The sequence below is a fragment of the Phasianus colchicus genome, chromosome 13, assembly GCF_987193195.1.
Source record: "Phasianus colchicus chromosome 13, bPhaCol1.hap1.1, whole genome shotgun sequence".
In the NCBI taxonomy this organism is placed as follows: domain Eukaryota; kingdom Metazoa; phylum Chordata; class Aves; order Galliformes; family Phasianidae; genus Phasianus; species Phasianus colchicus.
In genome coordinates this window covers 17,011,342-17,027,140 of record NC_143448.1, presented here as the reverse complement: position 1 = coordinate 17,027,140, position 15,799 = coordinate 17,011,342, and the positions used below count along the sequence as shown (strand labels likewise).

The window sequence follows — 15,799 nt, the reverse complement described above, 5'->3', positions numbered from 1 at the left end:
TATCCCCTGAAGCACTGACACGCTCTTTGGAAATACAAGCAGTTAGGTAATAGAATTGATTTACTTTTCTTAATTAACAGTTTTCTTGCTAGTTCAGGAGTCAGTTCAACACAGTCCCACAGAGAGTTAACCCAGACACATTTCTCTCAGCACACAAATAGCTAGAAAAGTACAGGACTTTTTCCTGCACAAATGCCATTACCAACCAAATGTCCAACAGGTTCTGTGATGGGGGCTGTGGGGGTTTATGGGCATAATTCTGCCCCTAAGATCACAGCACTCCAATCTTCAAAGAAAAGAAAAAAAGAAAAGAATATCACCAATGTTTAACAGTGAAGCAAGGACTGGCATTTTTGCCCCAATCAGCACCATGCCATACATTTCCACATGTAACTGAATTTATCCTGATAGCTGGACCAGGCCAGAAGCAGCTTTCATAGAAAATATCCTTCATGATTCATTGTGTTATTAGGGAGGGAAAAAATATGTCGAGGGGAACATTTAGTTCCTGTGTAATTCAACTGAGAAACAAATTCAGAACAAGTAGTTACAATTAGCAGATATTGTTGTTGCCAAGTACATATCATTTCATAACTAGACTTAATTAAAAGAGCAGTTTAGGTGCCTGGCATCCAGCCTTAGTTCAGAGCCTCTTTCCCGAATCCAAATCCCAGCAGATGCAGAGGACCAGCACTTGTTATCCAATGTGAGCCACATTCTTCAGTTCTCCCCAGTGCATTACATCCCTTGTTAAAATTCTCATTGGTACTCTGATATATCAACATCTCTGCTGTACAGTGAAGGACCCACAAAACTCCCAGCAAGAATGTTTTCTTTGGGGAAATCAGTAGATATCCTCTTCTGCAAATCAGCAAGCAGAGGGACAGGATCACATGAAAATGCAATACAGGACCCTTCCAATTTCCAGTCTGGCTTGAGACCAAAACACAATCAATGGGGTTTGATCACAAAATAATTGCAAGTGTTCTATGATGTTGAAGCAGTACTGAGGGAATAAGACCTCTGCTTTGACCTCACTCTAACTTCAGGGATTCTGCAAATGGTTCCAAACTTTCACTGCGGCATTTCTACCTCCCAGCTACTTTCCAGCTGGTTTTGACTTTCATCAGTTCCTCTGGTAGCAAAGGATTATATAAAAATGGAAATGTTATTTTGGTTAGGAAGTCCCATTACTTTCACAGGTTCGGTATTTTTCAGCCTACTGTTAGGTCTGCTGCAGGCTGATTTCTAACTGTCTTTAGCAATGTGAAGTTTGCAGCCAGTCACTAGTATTCATACATATTTCAGATATCAGGTTTATTATTTAAGTCACAAATTAATTGGAGGGAATAATACATTATTTAAGTGAATTATTCTATAATTTACTCCTAAGTACACTGCATATCCTGTGCATAAATAAGAGCTGAGCTAAGGTGGGTGGTTTTTTTTTTTGTCAATATATATATATATTCTTGATTTCAAACATGCCCAAACAGGATAGCTAATTACTTCATTCCTTTGGTTGTTATAAACCATTAAGCATATCTGCCAATAAAAATTACACTGACTATGTTCCCTCTGATTTTATTCCAAATTAAAGATTGTAACCTTTCTCCCCTCCCCCCGAGGACTTTTGTTATCTATAAATAACAATGAAAATGTAGAAGGTCAAGGAAATGTACAGCACATTCCCTGCAAGAACATCACAAAGTTTTCATTCCTGTGAATGATGAATTGTCAGTCTCATGTTAAAGTTAAACCTTGGTAAGGACTTCCAGTTCTTAGTTTGCAATGTTACAAGGAATCCTAACACTCTAAGGTTCCCTGCTTTTTTCCTGGATAACTAAAATTGTAATCTCAAGGAAAAGAGAAAGAACTAAGATGTTTTGCTTGTCTCTGTCTTTACCATCTTACTTTCAATAGAAACTAAGTCTCAAAAATCTTGCCTCCAAAGTTTCATTCTCCAGTAGTTCCCTCCTGCCAGTGTCAGGTCTCCATGACAAGCTTCAGAATCAATGTATCCCAAAGTTACTCCATTACAAGAGAGATACATTCTAGCAAGGACCAAGGAAAGATTTAAGTACAAACTGCAGGCTTGGACCAATAGCACAACTAGGAGTGCTCAAAGAAGCACCTCAACAGAATATTTAAGTAGGTTCAGCAAGAGGGAATGGTAAAAATTCATACAGATTTAATTATACTGGATTCCTGCCTGGTTGTACAAATGAAGAATGCATCTGAAGGAGATGGGATGTAGAAAACCTTTCGGGTATTTCTCTGCTGAAAGTTACAGTTTGTAATGACATGAGTAAGAAGTACCATAACCAGTAATAAAATGTAATCTTCCAGATACAAAAGCTAATAGCATTTATAATTTTAAATCGTAAATGAAAAACTTTACTGCTTCATACCTGGCAATTTTGTTTTTAAAAAATTCCTTTAGTACTTAATGTGTTAGTACAGCACCATGCTTGCAGATGGCAGAGATGTAATAACTTCTAAAGTGCTTGCCAGTTCCAGTGCTCAGCCAAGTATTAGTCAGCTGGACACTAAGCACGAGTCAACAGGTTTCATTCTACCTCTTCAAAATAATTCCTTTTTAATCACCTTTCAGGAAACTGTGACTATTCTCACTAAGAGCAAATGGGGTGATGCAGAATTTTTCTTCTGCCTGAAGTCAGAGTAGATGAGGTGTGGTTTACATTGACCTTGCACAGCAGTGAAGCTCTTGCAATGCTTTTGTGAGCATGCAATGACTGTTTACAGTTAATTTTAATCAAGTTGCACGACTATTTGCCAGTGTTCCACCACTTGCCTTTAACTCTGCACTCCCTATACAGACAGGGCTCTGACTGAATACTCTCCTCATTCCACAGCTTTATTTTCCTTTTTGCCTGCTCACTGTTTGAGCCCCACATCACAAACTGTTCATTTGTTACACAAATGTCATCTCATTAAAGAATTTTCCTATTAGTGTTCATAACCTTATAGCTACAGTGTAGAAAATTCTAAAGATAATTGAATTGCATTCATGAACAGAGAATGCTTTTAAAACAAATCTGAAGTGCTTTTATTTCCTTCAATCAACAGATCTTGTATCATCCTGTAGGTGTCATACACATATGCTGTCTTTTAAGAATAATCAGTCAACATTTTCTAATTAAAATTCAACATGGAAATCATTTTCTTGAAATGCCTACAGCAGAACAACAAAGCAGGTGACAACAGTAAACCTTTTTGCCTTCTTGATCTATTTTTCCTCCAAATCACAAAACATTAATTAGTCAGATATTTTAGCTACATATCCTGGAACTTTTCTAACTGTGATTCTATACCAAATTAGAGCTGTTCTACCTCTGAGAGACTTTTAGATGAGAATTCCAAAAGTCACCTGTGCTCAGACACAAACTCCTGGAAACTTCAAAGCTTCAGAGAGAAGAGCTACGAGGCTAAGAGCTACGGATGATTAAAGGAAAAATTACAGTTCAGCAAAGACACGTGAATAGACTTGTATAGCACAATTGCTATGGGTTTTTCAGGATATTTTTAGGAAACACAAGGTAAAACCAGACAGGCTGATGTTCTGATCATAGACTGAGGAGGAAAGTTTTCACACAATTCTAAGTCAGGCAAATACACTGTGTCAGGGGAAGTCAGGTAAATACACTGTGTCAGATCACAGAATCACTCTGAACACGGATAATAGCAAAAAATCTACTCTGTTATTCCACCTCAACTCACAAATGTGTCCTTTTTCCATTATAACCAAAGCCAACCTCATCCAGCCTTGCCAGGGAGATCAATACCAATAAGGAGTAACACTGTTTACTTGGAATCTCTCTTTGCCTTTCCCAGTGCCAGTAAATTTCTGGTTTGACTTCTACTATTAACACAGCTTTATTTGTAATTCCAGCACTGATACAGAAGTTCCTAACTGGGATGGTGCCTGCACGTAACACGAAGTGGGTGTTTTTAGTACAATCATTTACAGAGTCGATAAAGATGATGCTATCAGTTCATTCAGGTGTAAGTATGCATGCAAGAGCAAATGAAGCTAATTTCATACCAATACAAAGACACCTAGGGGAAATTAAAGGTCAAATAGATTCGTGCCAGTGATTCACAGACTATGAAATGTTCAAAGAGATTAAATCTAAAATTGCATTTCCCTACAGAATTTTGCCTTTCTACATAAAATTGTGACCAATAGGACTTTCCTTTGAGTAGCACTTATAAAAAATATTGCATTTCAAGAGAAAGATTTTTGGAGGGCACACTGCCCAGAACAAAAGATAAATCAGTTTCAAATTATCTCCCAAATTTCCACGTTTTTCATTGCCTGCTTCAGTATTGCTTCCAAAGGGAAAAAAATAAAGGAAGATAGCCTAGATGTGCTGTGAATCACTACCACTCTTAAAATTCATAGACTTCAGCCAACTTACCACAGTTGAGAATAGGGCTGTAAGGACTTCTGCACTGCTGCAGTAATATGTTCACTTCCATCATCCTGCTTCATGAAGAAGTTCTGAAATGCAGAAGAGACTATCAGAAAGCTGAAGAGAAAGATTAACCATCTTTTTACCAATAACCATGACCAAGACTTCAGACTGTAGAAGTTCAGCTGCACTGTGAGACCTGCAACTTCCCTGTTGACAATATCAGACTCAAAGATAAACCTTTGTATTTCCAGTTTTATCTATATGGATACTGCTGCATATTGTCATTTCAGATAGATCCAGACAGGCTATGCAGTCCAAAACTGCCACACCAACTCCACCCAACCACCCACCTTTCCAAAAGGAAGCTCCTTAAGACCTTCAAAGCCAATGCCAGATTTCCAGATTCTGGAAGGGAAACCAGAAATTCTGGATCCATCCAATCTCCAACAGAAAGAAGAGAGGCTAGTAAAGGCTCTCTAAAAGGAGGGAATATTCCAACCTGTAAATCACTATTAGATGATCATTGCCTTCCTGTACCTGGGAGAGAATACACTAATTAGAACCACAGGGAGGTGCTGAACCTGCTCCTCATAAGGGCATGCTTATTTGAGAAAAGCTGGCATAATCACAGCTGTTTGCTTGCTCATCTTTGGCTAAAAAGCAGCACTGAGGACTGCCAATATTTACACGATCCTCTCATTTTATTCAGAGTAAGAGCAACCAGCCAACAAGTCTTGGAGCACCACACAACAAAGCAGCAATAGCACTCATTTCTTCTAACTGCTTTTCTATTGAATAACCAAGCTTATTAGTTTTGGAAGTTTTCCTTTTCTCTAAAGTGGCAGGTAAAGTCAAGTGGTTTCTAAGCTGAACACTGCACAGAGTTTAACCCTGTCAGAAGTTCTGCCTGGGAATTGTCCCAGTGGCCTGAATTTGTCTGACTTGGTCTCATGAGACAGGAGCAAAACATGCCTAGAAAAACAAGTATTAATGGAGGGTTTTTCCTCAGGAAACTTGGGGGGTGTACCTGTAGGAAATTACTCCAGTTCCCACAACTCATTGGCTGCCTCTTCCCTTTAGTTTCCCATTGGTTTCCTCTTCCCTTTCATGCCTTTTGTGCTGCACAGTTGCAATCCACTTCTTATTCATAGGCTTTAGGAGGATCAGTAAATAGGCTGTGCTGTTGCAGATAGTTCTTAAGCTAACACCTCCCCAGTTATAGCCTGCAGTTTCACATCTGAAGATTTAAGAGTGTCTTTGTGACATTGCCTTGGTCTCCTTCCCAATACAGTCACTGTGTGTACTTTTACTGACTGAAGAAAATTACTGAAGAAACATCAAAGTATGTGCCAAAAGTCCAAATGAGAGTAATTAAATCTGCAGGGACACTGCTTTGGTGTGGAGCCAATATTCAGATATCAGCATTCAGGATCTTCTCCCACTCTTCCAGTCTATCAAGGAAGTGATGCACACACAGACAGATGATGTGCTCAGTCTTTAATGATTGTGTTCCAGCTCTGTTCCATCCAGGTCTGAGCCAAAGGCCAAGCAGGAACCCACTGCTTACTGTGCTGGGTCACTGTGCTGGACCCCTTCTTGTTCAGCATCTTACCTATTTCGTTACTGACTTCCAAGATGAAGGCATTATATTACTGCAAAGCAGTTTTAACATGTACTTCTAATGGTGTAAAACAAATTATAAAAGTGAGTTGAAAAAAAAGGAAGATAATCCAGCGATGCAGCCCCATTTTGCCTTTGGGAATTTTCCCTCTTGAACGTATTAATTACTAAATCAGACTTCACACAAACTGAGGTTCATTCACATCAAGAGGTTCATTTAATTAACAGCGATGTTTCAAACCATAGAAGCACAATTCATCATGTTTAAGTCTCTCTCCACCTCCTAAACTTTTTGAGAGTTAAGACCCTGCCACAAAACCACTCCATGGAGGACCTTCCTTGAACCCTGATCTGCCCTGCATGCCACCCAGAGGTACCCACTCCTTTTGCCCGACAGCCACCTAGTGGCACCTGCTCTGCCATGCAAGATAAAGGTGCAGCTCAGATGCATGGGCACATTTCCAAACTTGCAAGACCACTGCACTCATTTCTAACTACAGACATCAATCACTGGGCTTGAAACAGTACAGAAGCTGCGTTGCCCTGAGGTATTGAGAACTGTGAAATTAGCAGTAAAGTATCTTGGCTAGCTTAGCATGAAGGCAAGAAGATAGCAAATTAAGTTTGATTCAGGTTTACCTAGAGGGCAAGAATGTACTCTAGTGTTAAGGGAAGAAAGAAAGTTTAAAAAAAATAAAAATGAAGAGTCAGCGTGAGTTTTCAGAGTCAGATAGTATTACTTCATATATTAAAAGAAATGCAAAGGGAAATCAACTGCCTCCACTGTTTTACCTCAGCAGTACACATGAGATGAAAGAAAAACTGACACGGTTCAAGGGAAATTTTCATTGTGAAAAGCACAACTTGGTCCCAGGATACAGCAGTCAAACTGCTCCTCTTCATCCCACCTGAGGGGTATCAGGTGAAATACTGAGCCCAGAGTCCCTGCTAGAAAGAAATGCTGCAAACTGTATTTCTGAGAACCTGAGTTCTGGTCAGCTACAAGATGAGGATAGCAGCAGCTGTCAGCCTCCTGAACTTCAGCTTTCATTTTGTTCTGCTTCCAATACATTCAAGCCCTTTCTCAATTAAATCCTTCAGCCTTGACTCAACAGAGATCCTCTGTAGAGATCTCGCATGCAATGTTTTCTTCCAGTATTCAGAAGAGACGTATGAAACCTCAGCACTGATAAATAATGCAGAAACAACTAGTTCTAACTTTGAGGATTGACAGAGAACACCACACTCGTTTCCTTCAGCTCAAATTCTTTACAGAAAAGGAGATACCTTTCCTTCTGTCTACCAGCATGCTGGCCTCCTGTCCCAGGTATCTGAACTTTCCAAGAGGTCCAAACCACTGCTCTTCATGGCAACCTGTAACAATCCCCAGCTGGTTTTCATCTCCCACCCTGGTTCATTAACACAGAAATTTTTCTGTGCTTGTGCTGGCTCCACTCTTTTAAAAATCCCACAAGCAACCAAAATGAAGAGCTTTAGCTGGCTCTCCTGTAAGCCTATATCTTTATGTAGAATATAATATTCCTAGAGAGGAAGATGATGTGGTGTTTCCCAAGATATGGTATAGCAAAAGGATGTTGTGCTCTTTACTCCAGGAAATCCACTGGCACAGTTGCCTAAGGAAGCTGTGGGTGCCCCATCCCTGGAGGTGATCAAAGCCTGGTTGGATGGGGCCCTGGGCAGACTGAGGTGATGGGTGGTAGACCTGCCCACAGCAGGGGGTAGAACTGGATGATCATTAAGACCCCTTCCAACCTAAACCACTCTATGACTCTATGAAATTCATACTCAGCTTTGTTTGCTCCTACTATAAAAAGGCAGGCAGTTTTGTCCAAGGCCCTTATAGTACCTTTCAGTTGAGAGGCATCAATCACAGACCCATCTCAGGATCAGCCCTTCTTCCCAGGGAATTCATGACAAAAGAAATAAACAGTCATGGTTATTGATGTGTGCCTTTTGAGAATGGAAAGTCCGATGAATGTCTCAAGAGCTATCTGCAAGCTCCTGGTAAAAGAAAAAACAGTGCTTCTTTTTTTAATGTATCATATACTGGTATATAACTGGTATATATTTGAAAATGGTTTGCTTTTACACCAAGTAGTGATATCCAATGGTAGTCAAAGTACAGCATGTAATTTTTACAATAACTGTTCTTGAATACAGTGGTCATTACTGTATGATGTTACATTGATAAGCACCAACAACTGAGACCCTATTAAAGACATGGTTTAGTCCATCCAATCTGGCTTATAGACATTTTCCCCACATTAAGCCAACCAAATGCCTGAAATAATCCTGACTCAGAGTTACTGCTTGCTATCAGTAGATCCAGCAACATTGTTTACTGAGTGTATTACTTGTAGAGAAAATTAAATTATCCATTTGAAGGAGTTCACAGATAATGCAAAGGGTAAAGGAGGAAGAATGATTTATTACGACCATTTTCCATGTGCCTCAGTGATTCCACGCTTTTATGTAATGTTCTTATTTTCAGACATCTATTTTTAAAATGTCTCAGAAGGATGTGCGAGTAAGTGAGTCAGGGGGAAGATCTGAAGGAGACAAATCAAAAAAAGAAAAATAGAGGCACAGAGGACAAAGTTCAGAAGGCAAATCCTTGCACAGGGAACTGGCCTGAAAGATGTACTAAGGTAGGAGAATTGTCTCGCTGCCATAAAAGCACATTGTGAAACATGGCTCTAATGGTAGTCCTACAGCTAATCAGCAGCAGCTCTCATTGATTTTCACTGTACTGCTGACTTGTCTGTGAACTGCAGTCAAGTCCTCATTTTGTGTGGCATGCACAACAAAAAAATGACCACTGTCACAAGTTGATAGGTTTTATTTTCCTACCTCTGGTCTGCTCTAAGAGAACATAAAATGAAAATGGGCAAAAAACAAACAAACAAAAAAAAAAAGGCCATCTATGATGCAAATGCCCAAAATAGCTGAGAAGACTGCCAATAGAGAGTTCACTGAAAATAAATAAATTAAATTGAGGGGAAAAACACACATTTCTTTTTTTTTTTTTTTTTTCTCTGTTTAACAGCAGAAATTATGACATAAACTGACAGCCAGTAAAACATGAATTGTTTCTTAGGCTGAATTATCCCTACATGTTTCATAAGGATTAACTAGTAAGTTGTTATTAGAGTAGTCAGTGATTCAGTATGCTAGAAGATTGGAAGATTAAACAAAAGCTAATCGCTAGAAAAGTAGGACAAAATCCTTTGTTTCTTTTTCAGGAAAACAATTTTACAGCTTGCAGGTTCCAAAAGCTGATCTTGGTAAGACAAAAAGCTTTCCTCAACTGTAGTACTTTCTCCTCCACCTCTTTCAGAGGAACAAAACATCCAGCGTCATTAGGAATCAAGAAGGGCTAGTGTTGCTCACAGAATCATATATTAATCATATATTAAGTGTCAGATATTAAGTAGACTTCTAGCATACTTCTACTGAGTACCCTAGAGTGCTGAAGAAACCTTCCATTGCAGGACATTGGTCAGCAATGGCAGCAGCACAAAGCTCCCAGCTCCTGGGAGGATTTATCCCCAGGACAGTCAAGCTTTAAAACATATGGAATTCATAGCTGAGTGATCTCTCACTTTCCTCCAGGCTCTCTCTGCAGTCATGTTCTGCTGAGAGTCCCAATCAAGCAGCTGCAGGTGCTAAAATTAGCTACCTCAACCATGATGTACCAGTACATGCCTTTCCTTGGGACCAAAGCCATGGAAGTGGAACAGCTGGAAAGGTCACCCAAGAAGTTCCTGCTCATCTGCCCACAGGTCAGATCTTTCCCATGGCAAGGTCTGACCCAGCAGCTGACAGTGGGCACTTTCTGTTTTCAGGGAAGTTCTGACAGGGATGCAGTGATCTGTTAAGGAACTGTCAGCTGTAGGACTGAGGCCTTCATTTGGTGAAGTTCCCTTCAGCTGTGCTATGTAGGAAAATGTAAGGACCATCTGATTTCCTGAAAGAATTTAATACTTCTTATCAACCTCACAGTACATAACTGTCTATAGTTTCAGACTGAAACTCAGCATGGGTTTGGCAATAAAAAGGTACTGGTAAACTGCAGGAGAAAAATGTTAAAGACTCCTTAACAGAAATGAAGTACACAAAACATCCACCTCAACAAGATCAGATGGCCTCGTGCCCACCTGTAGTTCCATGAGGTTCCCCATGGCTGTCCATGTGGTATTATCACTGAGCTGAAACTTAGGATACTCTGGGCTAATGGTTTGCAGGGAGTGTTTATTAATCAAATCATATACTCACCATCTTGCTCTGTTCCCACAAGTTGCTCTAACCAATCCCTTAAAATTAGAATAAGGACTCCTAGCAACAAATGAAATTTCTAGAGTTTCAGATCTCACAGTAAAAAATTAACTGTTATCAGTGTTAGAATACTTAGCATCTGCTGCGTGTCATTCACTGCTAGTTATCAGCTCTTCTATGTCTCCCTAATGATTTTCTTAGAGGGGGAGAGGCAAGGATAAACTACATCCAGCCCACGCTGAGATTTAGTTCATGCTGGCAGGCAGATCTGGCAAATGTTTGTCTTGACTGACATTTTTGATGGACACTGTTGCAATGATACACGCCAGAATAGCATCTGTAAAAGAGTAATGAATGAGCATTCTGTGCAGGTCAGCTGAAACAAGCTTAGAAGGCATTATTGTTTGCCAACAGCCATTTTGGAGCAGAAACAGCTCATGTAGCCTCAGTACAATGGCTGAAATTTGTTTTGTTTTGTTTTGCTTTCTCCACTGGAAAATAACATTCCTAACAGGTCCAAAATCAGATGGCAGAAGATCTGTTCAAAACTTTACATGCATCATTCTAATTTCAGCCAGCACACATCCACCGAAATAAACAGAGCCAACCTCTAACAGCTCCCTATTTAGGTAATGATTTCTTAAATGAACTTTATGAATTTACCTCTCTGCAGTTCATTCCCAGGGGATGACAATGACAACACAATGGTTCTTTTTTTAAATCTGGCTACACAATGAACCCTAAGAAGCTATTAAAATAAACAAACAGTGATGACTCACATCTCAATAGCTGACCTCATTCTGTGATTCAGGTGTGGTCACACACCTGCTCAGTTGCTTGTGTTTTCATTAAATAATCATTTTTTGTTGACACATATTCCATCATATTTTATTATTATTCTAGGATCTAGGTTTTCTGATTACATTCAAAGCTGGAGGGACTGGTTGGAATCATGAAAAACAGAGAAGGACAGCAATCCATCCAGAAGGCCTAGCATAGCAGGTGGGAGAGGACAACACCATAGGCAAAGAGAAACACATCCCTATTGCCCAGATCAATCTTATACAACTGGCAGCTTTCAAAGCAGATCTGCCTGGTGACAGAAATCCCATCAGTGGGTCTCATCTCTGTGGAAGGAAATGGAAAAGCTAGAGGATGCCATGTCCAGTGCTCCCAAATCATTACCACTTCCACTAATGCCTTGTATCTACAGTGCTATAAAGACCTAATTACCAGTTAGGATTCTTACTGAGGGTGAGATGTGCATAGATAGAGTTCACTAGAAATTACAAACCAGGTAGCAGAAATCAAGAAACCTGAATTTTATTCCTAACTCTGTATTTGTCAGCAATCCTAACAACAGAGTTACTCTATACTCAGTTTACAAAATGGATAAAGAAAGAATTAGACTTGTGAATGACTGATTACCTTTCTTTGTTTCTAATTTTGCCTGAGTAAATGCTATAAGTCTTGAGGTTGTAAAATAAGTCATAATATAATTAAAACTTGCCAGAATTTCAAAGGAAAAGAAGAGCATGCATTAATATTTCTGGTAAGTAGTCTTGAACTAATAGAGCCCTGAGGTTTACTAGCAAGAAAAAACAAATTATCTTCTTTTTTCCACGCTTTCATTTTGTTTCTTTAAAGATGATATGATATCTCATTTTTGTCTATACTAGTCACTTGACTTTTCTACTAGCCACCATCTGCTTTCTTAATTAGAAAAAAATGTCCCATTCTACCCATGTTAAAGTAGCTGAACTCAGAATTTAAACTGGATTACACCATCCTAGAAGATGAGCAAGCTATTGCTTATAGACACAAGGATCATGCAGCAGTACAAGCATTTGTATGTTTGGAAGGCAGCTACTTCCAAGCTTTCAAATAGATCAAGCTCAACAGTGTGCACTGAAGCACTGTATCTACTGACAATGGATATAAATTGCTTGATTTTACATAATGAAAGTGCAATTTGTAAAGGCAGTGTTTGGAACTGAGATAGTGAATTTATGCTGTAAACTGATAAGCTAAAAACCTGTCTGGAGAGAATGGAATTCTAAGACTGAGATTTACCCAAAGTCCAAAGCAAGATGGCTGCTACAGATTACACACAAACCGTGTGACAGAAGAGAAAACCACTTAATGGTGTGTGATAATTCTGTTTGTTTGGGGTTGGCAGCGTTAATTGACTTGTAACCTCATCACAGTCTAGAAAGCCTTGGCTGTTCCCTTCCTCTTAGGCAGGTAGGTAATAACATTTCTGCAGTGCATACGTAAGAGTTGGCCTCAGTTAGCATGCAGAAGCAGAGAATTATAATTCGGAAAGCTCAAAGACTTTTGATTTACCCAACTGAAAGCATGAACACTTCATCCTGAATTCACCTTCAGATGCAAGAGCCAGAGACTTCTCTTGGATGCTTTCCTACCTCCCTGCTGCTAGAAAAACTGGGCCTTATCATCAGCCATGATGGACAATAATCCAGCTATGTGAGTTAGTGCATGCCCAGCCAGCCAGAACAGGACTCAGCTTGGTAGTAATCATGACCCAGCCCCATAACAGCACTTAATGTCACCAGTCATCTAAATTTACTGTGATAAATGGAATTTTCCAGCAGATCCCTAATGATTTCTATTATGAGAGTATGAAAGGCAGAGACCCGAAAAACCTAAATCACACATCTCATTGCTATTTGAATGATAATAGCTCTGCTGCCTGTTTTCTTGGCAAGCAAGGTGAGTCTTGCAGAGAAAATGTGGCAAGTTCTGACTGATTTTCTTTTCTCCAACCCATTTTAATCAAGCAACACTTGATCTGGGAGACATTCATGTTACACCTGGCACATTATCAGAAAGAGAAGAAAACTGCAGCCTGAAGATGCTGGAATCCACACTTGCTCTCAGTATGGATTGTTCTCTAGCCTTTTAATTTTTTGAGATCTTATCCTGAATTGTCTACCAATATAATTTATTTTAGAAATGGAAACTCATTTTAACCACTGTGCTTTCTAATTTCATTGCAATTGTGGTACTTGAGAATGAAAGGGTCTCAAATTACATTAAAATGTGCAGGAAACACTCTGGGAAATGCTGCAGTTGAGACATCAGATAGCAACCTGAGCCTTAAGCTCAGAACAATGGACTGTACTAACCAGGTAAAGAAAATAGAGTAATTTCAAATTACCTGATTTCAAAAGACACTCAGCTGTAGCCTTCCTATAATCGCCAGATTAATTCTCCAAGGACTCAGCTCAGTTAAAACATGCCATTTATCTAGTGTGATTCGTGCTGTACTTTATTACAAAGAACTGTTCAGTCATATACTAGGACACTCAACTTCACTCAGAGTGTGCTGAAAACAGAACCAAACACGGGCACTGATGGCAGAGAGCCTTCATGATTTCATGCAAGGCTGCTTCCCCATGAATGTTCATTTCACTGCAGGACACTCAGAAAAAATCCTATAATCATCCAAGGCTTTTAAAACTGAAACAATCTCTGAAACCAGCGTTTGTCCTCCATGTTCAAATAATTCCCCAGTTCTGTCTGCTTCAAAAGCTTGTTTTTACAAAGATTGCCCATTTCAGAGCAACAAAAATGATGCTCTGAATAAGTATGGAAGTAGACTGGCATCACATGAACTATAACTGGAATTTCTCAGGTGGTGGTCAGACTGCTACAGCATTAGGAGGCTGCTGTGAATCCCAATCCAGTCAAATAGGTAAAGGTTCTATAAAATGTATCTACACAGATTTGAAGCTGAATGGTGATTAACCTGAGGTTAACATTCAATAAAAAACAAAGGTAAAAGGCACTGCAACATGAACAGGCAAGTGCCAAGAAATAAAGTTTACTGCATGGATAAGGAATTTTAGAACCAAAGCTTGCATTGTAAACCTATTAACTAATCGAGGATATTAAAAAAGATTTCATACAAGCCACTGGTACATAATGTCATTTTGTGGAGAAGCCACAGTGAAAGGCAAGTTCATATAGTGGTCAATGGAATATTAAAGTAATGAAATTTTGACTCAACAAGATATTTTAAAGCATATGACTGGGGTTTGATAATCCTATTATCTGGTTCATTATGTGGTATTATTGAGTAAAGAAGCATTTCAGAGAGTAGATGAGATGGAATAAGCCTCAAAGGTTGTGAAGAAGGACCAGGATGTCAAAATCCAGTGCTGAGTCTTTGCAACAAGTCCTGAAACTAACACAGTGGGGTGACACTGAGGATCTAAAATGCAAGGAAGGATGAGAAATGGATGAAGGTCCCTAATTATTTCCTTAACGATTTCCTGAGGAATTGACATTCTATTGGAAACACCACAAGTATAGGATATCTCATTAGCAGAAACCATAGATAAACCCATACAGTATAAATAATAAAAGCTTGATCCTATAAGCAGACATTCAGAAGTCCTGTTTTCCCTATGGGAACTATTAACATAAAAAATTCAAGCTGGCATTACACAGAGAGAGATTTGCAAACATACCTGCTACAGAGACCAATCCCGCTGTCTGTGTATCACACCCAAGGAGAACCACTTACAAATGTGTTCCTTCCAGATCAATACCAAGGATCACTTTGCTTCATACTAGATGAAGCTGAGATCTAAGATATTCGGAGCAAACTCTACATTGAAAGCTCATTCCACAGAAAATTCCATTGAAGGAAAACATTTTTTCCCAACCCAACAAGTGTATGCAAGTGCTAGAAGAAAATGATTTCTCCACTAAATCTTACATTATACTCAATGAGAAAACAGAACCATGATTTAAAGGCTGGGATAAACGATCTTCATGACAGCACCCAGAATTCTCCATACCTTCTTCAAACAGAAGTTTTAGGACACCCTCTCATTCTTTTTGTGTTTCTCGGTTTGCTAGTAAAGCACCAATGTTAACTGTAGCATATTAGTCAATTCTGTTCAGCTTTTGGGCAAGACTTGCCACCTTATTCACGCTTCTGTGGCCAGCATTCTCAAAATATCTTGCTTTTCAACGCACAAAGTCTGCAGCGAGCAGCATTGATCATTCCATTATCACTGTGTTACACTTAATTTCCTCTTCATCTCTCAAGTCAAACACCATCTCACACTGCATCAATAGCAGTGGCAACATGCTGATTGATTATCCTCATCTTTGGCAGGCATGCATGCTGCAGATATGTTGTAAGATTGTTCTTGTCCTACCTCAGCACAACTGCATTCTCCTAAGCTAGTCCAAGAATCAAATAACAAGTGTACTGAGATCTTTAAGCACTTTGATTTGACTTTGCAACAAGCAATTAATTGTTGCAGACAGTTTGACAAAGCACAAGAAATCTCTGCCAAAAGTGGGGCACTGCTGCAAGCATAAAGCAGCTTCAGCATCCACCTGGGCAGCTTCTGGCCCCAGCTCTGCCCAGGTCTGTCACTGAACATTGTGAATATTGTGATTAT

At 39.4% G+C, this 15,799-nt stretch overlaps 1 long non-coding RNA gene across 2 annotated transcripts in view; it reads right to left on the bottom strand.

Moving 5' to 3' along the window:
- Positions 1 to 15,799, bottom strand: part of LOC116243735 (uncharacterized) — a 92,356-nt gene that overhangs the window by 65,639 nt on the left and 10,918 nt on the right. For both annotated transcript variants that reach the window (XR_016470669.1, XR_004170043.2), the window contains exon 3: positions 4,443 to 4,525. This is a non-coding gene — a long non-coding RNA (uncharacterized LOC116243735). The remainder of the gene's footprint in view (positions 1 to 4,442; positions 4,526 to 15,799) is intronic.